At 39.4% G+C, this 7,119-nt stretch overlaps 1 non-coding gene across 1 annotated transcript; it reads left to right on the top strand.

Moving 5' to 3' along the window:
* Nucleotides 1–5,217: 5,217 nt before the first annotated feature.
* On the top strand, nucleotides 5,218–5,289 carry TRNAC-GCA. Its single transcript has one exon. It is a non-coding gene; the product is annotated as a tRNA-Cys (tRNA).
* Nucleotides 5,290–7,119: the final 1,830 nt, after the last annotated feature.

The raw sequence follows: 7,119 nt of genomic DNA, 5'->3' as shown, positions 1-7,119 counted from the left end.
ACTTGGCAGCAGCAGCAGCAGCAGCAGCAGAAGGGTATGGCAACCAGCATTGGCCAATACACTCCAATATTCTTCCCTGGAGAACCTCCCTCCCTGACAGAGAAGCCTGGCAGGCCACAGTTTACAGGGTCACAAAGAGATGTACATGACCAAAGTGACCCTGAGTGCATAGACGCAAGACTTTTCTGCCTATGGCAGCTCTGCCCCAGTGAGAGTTGAATGTGAGGGTGGTGCAGCTGCTTGGCTTATGGGGACCCTGGTGGCACCAAGTGTTCAGGGACACTCTCTGATGCAGGAGTTATGGCCCTATCAGTCTTTTTTGAGCCTCTTGTAGCTGGTGATCAGAAGGCCACTTTGACCAGTCTTTCTCTGTAGCTCTGCCCATTCAGGCAATTAGAGGGTTCCCTTGTCTGGGGTCCTTGCGTTGTTCGGCACATCAGGCACATAGAGGGGTCCCCCTGGCTGCTGTCCTACTCTGTAGATTGACATGTCAGGCACTTAAAAGGGCACCTTGGATGGGGTCCTACTCTGTAGATCAGTGCGTCGGGCGTTTGATGGGCCAGCCTCTCTATTGTTCAGCTGCTGATGTGGGAGAGAGAGGCTATGGTGATGGCTCCACCCCCTACACATGACTTAGCAGTATTGTCTTGCTTCCATGTCTGCCCGGCTTTCCTCCACAGTAATTTCCCCCTACAATCTCCTCTCTCACATCCCCTCCATCCGTCTCTCTGCAATCAACAGCAGTCCTCGCCCAGGGATTGCTCCACAATCCCTAAACTCCAGCTCCCAGCCACTGTGCCTTCCAGGAGACCAGCGTTCCTGTCCGGGGTATGTATGGCTGCAACAAGGACTGTCTGATTCTCATTCTATTTAGGCTGCCACAGATCAGCTGTTTCACTCACAGCTTTAAATGTTTCTCCTCTGACTCAGACAATTGTCCCAAAATGGGGATCAGACCCCTGTTTCAGTACTCCTCCCCACCAAGGGCAGGTCCAGTTTTCCTCCTAGTTTCTTCATCCTACTAAGCTTTGCCTGGTTCTATATATTCTTTTCCACTCGTCATGTACTCCAGTCCCCTTTCAGCTGGTGTTCTGCATGAACATCTGTGTATTCCTGATGTATCCTTGCAGAGAGGTGTACTCCATGTCCAGCTATTCCTCCGCAATCTTGTTCTCTCCTTGGGGAATTTTTAATGTGATGCTCACAAACATGTTTTTTCTTATTATGCATATTCCAGTACTTGTTGTTTTTAAGTCACTCAGTTGTGTCCAACTCTGCGACCCCATGGACTGCAGCATGCCAGGCTTCCATGTTCTTCACCATTTCCTGGAGCTTGATCCAACTCATGCCCATTTAATCAGTGATGCCATCCAACCATGTTGTCCTCTGTCATCCCCTTCTGTTCTTGTCTCCAGTCTTTCTCAGCATCAGGACCTTTTCTAATAAGCTGGTTCTTCATATCAGGTGGCCAAAGTATTGGGGCTTTAGCATCAGTCCTTCCAATGAATATTCAGGATTGATTTCCTTTAGGATTGACTGGTTTGATCTCCTTGCAATCTAAGGGACTCTCAAGAGTCTTCTCCAACACCACAGTTCAAAAGCATCAGTTCTTCAGTGCTCAGCTTTCTTTATGATCCAACTCTCACATCCATACATGACTCCTTCGAAAAACCATAGCTTTGACTATACAGACCTTTGTTGGCATAGTGTCTCTGGTTTCTAATATGGTGTCTAAGTTTGTCATAGCTTTTCTTCCAAGTAGCAAGAGTCTTTTAATTTCATGGCTGCAGGCACAACCTCCAGTGATTTTGGAGCACAAGAAAATAAAGTCTATTACCATTTCCATTGTTTCCTTATCTATTTGTCATGAAATCATGGGACCAGATGTTATGATCTTAGTTTTCTTAATGTTGAGTTTTAAGCCAGCTTTTTCACTCTCTTGTTTCACCTTCAAGAGGCTCTTTAGTTCCTCTTTGCTTTCTGCCATAAGAGTAGTGTCATCTGCATATCTGAGGTTATTGATATTTCTCCCAGTAATCTTGATTCCGGCTTGTGATTCATCCAGACCAGCATTTTGCATAATGTACTCTGCCTATAAGTTAAATAAGCAGGGTGACCATATATAGCCTTGAATTACTCCTTTCCCATTTTGGAAACAGTCCATTTTTCTATGTCCGGTTCTGATTATTTCTTCTTGACCTGTATATAGGTTTCTCAGGAGGCAGGTAAGGTGGTCTATTATTCCTGTCTCTTGAAAAATTTTCCACAGTTTGGTGTGATCCATACAGTCAAAGGCTGTAGTGTAGTCAATGAAGCAGAAGTAGATATTTTTCTGGAATTCTCTTGCTTTTTCTATGATCCAATGGATGTTAGCAATTTGATCTCTGGTTCCTCTGCCTTTTCTAAATCCAGCTTGAACATCTGCAAGTTCTTGGTTCTTGTATTGTTGAAGCCTAGCTTGGAAAATTTTGAGCATTACTTTGCTAGTATCTGAAATAAGTACAATTGTGTAGTAGTTTGAACATTCTCTGGTGTTGCGTTTCTTTGGGATTGGAATGAAAACTGAACTTTTGTAGTCCTGTGGCCACTGCTGAATTTTCTGGTTTTCTGGCATATTGAGTGCAGTACTTTCACAGGATCATCTTTTAGGGTTTGTAATAGCTCAGCTGGCATTCCATTACCTCCACTAGTTTTATTTGTAGTGATGCTTTCTAAGGCCTATTTGACTTTGCACTCCAGGATGTCTGACTCTAGGAGAGTGATCACATCATCGTGGTTATCTGTGTCATTGAGATCTTTTGTGTATAGTTTCAGTGTACCCTCACAATAAATCCCCAGTATTTGCATTGTGCCAAAATGTGTCTCTGTTCATTCAAAGCAATTGGAAAGACAATACATAATGTAGTATTTTTGTAGTATTACGTTCATTACCCTAATAACATGGTATTCATGTGATCTATTTAATAGTGAACATTTTTTTTCCTACTGAAGCATGTTGTTAAAGACTGTTGTCTACTTTACTTCCAAGAAATAGGACTACATCATTGAGAATTCCCCAAGAAGCACAAGAACAAGATATGAAGGATAAAACTGTCCACTGGTTGAGGTCCCTGGTAAAATTACTATGTAAGTATCTAATGCTTATCTCATTTAGTATCAGAGTAAATAGTACTTGGGAAGAAAGTGATGGATTAGTTTAGTTGTGAAGTGTAATGTTTGCAAAATTAAATACAATGCCACTAAATAGAAATTTTAAGCATAATCACTTTCAAGGGAGATAAAATTTTCAAATAACCACTTTGCAAAATTACTTACTTCATATTTATAAATTATGTTAAAGATGAAAAGCATTATTTAAATGTTATAGTATCATCTAATATGCCTCATAGAACTTAATTTATGTGCAAAATGACAATTACCAGCTTCTGATTAAATAGTAAGAGAGAATAATGGTCTAATGCTTTGATGATAGGCACCAGCCTTGATTACTAGAATCCAGATCTAAGTTTGTTGGTCTTAGGCAATCTCTACTTTTTATGATTAGACTAAATGAAACTTTCTTTTCATGGGATTTAGAAAAAAATAAGATCAGAGCATTTGAATTTACTCTGACATTATAAATATCATTGTTAATTGATTTTGACATTGCTACTCAATTGTCTTTTCTAAAGCTTAAAGAAGCTACTTTAATCCTGTCATCTTTAACTTTTAAAGCATAAGGTGATGTAGACTTGTATAAATGAATAATTATTATTTCATTCTCCTAGTAAAATTACTATAATCATACATTTGCTTTTACATATGTGTGTATATGCCTGCTGCTGCTGCTAAGTCGCATCAGTCGTGTCCGACTCTGTGCGACCCCATAGACGGCAGCCCACCAGGCTCCCCTGTCCCTGGGATTCTCCAGGCAAGAACACTGGAGTGAGTTGCCATTTCCTTCTCCAATGCATGAAAGTGAAAAGTGAAAGGGAAGTCACTCAGTTGTGTCCGACTCCTAGCGACCCCATGGACTGCAGCCTATTGGGCTCTTCCGTCCATGGGATTTTCCAGGCAAGAGTACTGGAGTGGGGTGCCATTACCTTCTCCCATGTATATGCTTACATATATCTAAATATGAAAAATGATTAAAATAGGATATAAAAAGTTGTGTATATTATAATATTCTCTTTAATGGTAGACCTATAAAAATTCTACAGTGAATTTCATGTTTTAACTATGGTATTAATGCATTATATCATAAGTCTACCAGTTAACAAGTATCTGTATTAGAGCCATATTTAAGAATCCACATAGATGAAACAGATCTGTATTTAAACTGAGGATTTAACATTTTCTTATCTTCAATTCATGGTCATTTGTTCTCAGCTTCAGGAGTAAGCCAGAGTCTGCTATTATTGAATTCATTCATTAATAAACTATTATTCAAATTTTTCTATGTGTCTTGGATACTCTGCTAAATTTAGAGAATGCAAAGAAAGTTAGCTTTCATCTTCTGCTCAAAAACAAACAAAAATCTAGGTAAAAGGATACATATGTAGGTAAAATACACCAATACATCAGGTTATGAAGACAGTATATGCACTGTATATTGAGGGAGAATAGATGAAGTGCCTAACCAAGTCTGGGAAAGATCACAGAAGTCTTCCCAGAGTGTGTTCCCTGAATACAGTATTAAAAGATAAGTAGCTATTAGCCAGGGGACATGAGAAAGGAATGTAGTGACCACATTCCAATGAGATGGAGTAGTTTTAGCAAAGGGAAGATGTTGTGTTAATTTTGGGTATGCGGTAATGGTGTGTGTTTAAAAAGGAGCTACCAGAAGTTGAGGTCAGGAAAAGGCATAGGCCAGGTCAAGATGGATCTTGCAGGATAGGCTAAGACACATGGCATATAATCAAATAAGTCATAGAGTGAGGAGGTTTTTTGTTTGTTTCTGTTTTTTTTTTTTTTTTTTCCTCCATGAGGAACAACGTGTCCCATATTTTTCTCTGTAAGAGCATTCAGTATCCTGCAGTGCAAACATACGTTCGGTCCCATGGGCTATGAAAAGAGGAGGATCTATACATTGGGGCTCACCAGAAAGTATATGTCCTAATTAGGGCTCTGGACTGAAAGTTACTTTGTCACATTTCCTAAAAGAAAGATACATCCTTTTGGGCTATGTAGTTTTGTTAGGTGGTGTCTCTAAGATGTCAATCTAATTATCTTAGGACTTCCCTGGTGGCTTAGAGGGTAAAGCATCTGCCTGCAAAGCAGGAGACCCAGGTTCGATCCCTGGGTTGGGAAGATTCCCTGGAGAAGTAAATGGCAACCCACTCCAGTATTCTTGCCTGGAAAATCCCATGCACAGAGGAGCCTGGTAGGCTACAGTTCATGGGGCCACAAAGAGTCGGACATGACACCATCATATGTTACTTGTATATTTATGGGCATGCACTAACAGATTCAACAACCTAATTGATGGCCACGTTCAGATAGGATAGAAACTGTAAATTATCTATATAAATGAGTGATGTGTCTATCTTGAGTAATTAGGCATTATATATTACAGGAGAAAGCCTTCTTTGGAACCTGGAAGCAAATTTTCTTTATCTTTATTGACACACCCCAAGGAGTCAAAATGCTGTCGTTAACTTTTAGAATAAGTTTAACTGCACAATACCTTAGGGTAAGAGGAAAACTCCAATAGTAATTAGCATCCTAATTATCTAGGAGGCCTATACATTAAGTTTAGGGTATGGCATTACCAGAAGAACCTGAAAGGAAATGGAAGCTTATTCCAAGTGATATCTTATACTCTTGAGTTTTTCACTGTTAATTGGAAGAGCCATTGCCTTCTGCATCATGAAGCTCTGGTTAATCTTCAGGAAATATGAAAGTAACATGCATATTTGTCCCACTTATGGGAAGAAAATATATCATAAATGGCTAAATTTGTGTGAAATAAAGCAAGAAGCTTCATTTCATGATCTCTTAATTTCTATTAAATTAAAATAATCAAGGAATAAATTCACTTCCAATAGCTACAAAATTGAGAGTATGTGTCACAGTTAATTTTGATGGCATGGTAGTAATTCACTGAGATGTAAAACTGTGAATGTGTGGGAGGATATACTATTTTTTCTAGTGTTCTGGAAGAATCCCATTATCATTGAAATCCAAAAAAAGCATTTCTTCTACTTTTAAGAGTGCTTTCAAGGCCTACGCATAGACCGCTAGCTTTTGTCAAGACGACCACACATCTGTTTTCCTGGGATAACATGAGGGCAGCAGATGCTGTCAGCGCTCTGCCCATACACCCTCAGATCTCTTTGCCATCTTTGTGCATGGAAGCTCCTAGTGTGGCTCTATGCCAACAGCTAGCCCTTGAGTCTCTTTTTGGGAAGGCTACCCTCAGACTCCTATAATCCTTTTCATCTGAGTACACAGAGAGAAGGAATTGTCTGGGATTTTCTATGCATCCAAGCAGTGTTCAACCAGTGGTGGATGGATACAGAGGTTTAAATACACTAGCTTTCCTGTGTCCTGGCACTCTTAGGTGGGATCTACACTCTTTCACTCTCCAAATACCTCTTGGGTAGATTTGCCAAATTTAGCAAATAAAAAACAGGACAGCCAGCAAGAAAAAAAATTTTTTTTTTGATATAAGCAATATTTGGAACATACTTAAACTACAAAATAATTAATTATTATGTAATTTAAAATCCATTGTAACTGGATGTCCGATACTTTATCTGGTAAAGTGCACTCTCATGGGACATCATTGATGCAGCCTTCTTCCTTGGCCACTTTTCCATCACGATTCTATTTCCCTAATCCTTTATCAGGTTTTTGTGGGATTACATCATAAGAAATTTCTTTAATATAAATTAGGAACTGTTTCTGAGGAGTCTAATCTAAAACAGCCAGCTATATCAGTTGCCTTGTTATGATTATGAATATCTCCTAACCCAAAAATACTCTGGTTTGGATGACAAATTATGTGGTCACTCAAGCTAAAACAAAACTGATTAAGAACATTATGCTGTAGTCTCAAGAAATACATGGAATGTGATGAACTAGTGACTGTGGGGTGGGAATTTGAAACACTATGATAAGGAAGAGGTTTTGCAATAA

Source organism: Bubalus bubalis, chromosome 8 (assembly GCF_019923935.1).
Source record: "Bubalus bubalis isolate 160015118507 breed Murrah chromosome 8, NDDB_SH_1, whole genome shotgun sequence".
Classification (NCBI taxonomy): Eukaryota; Metazoa; Chordata; class Mammalia; order Artiodactyla; family Bovidae; genus Bubalus; species Bubalus bubalis.
Note: the sequence above shows the minus strand (reverse complement) of the source record. Positions and strands in the feature narration are given on the sequence as shown.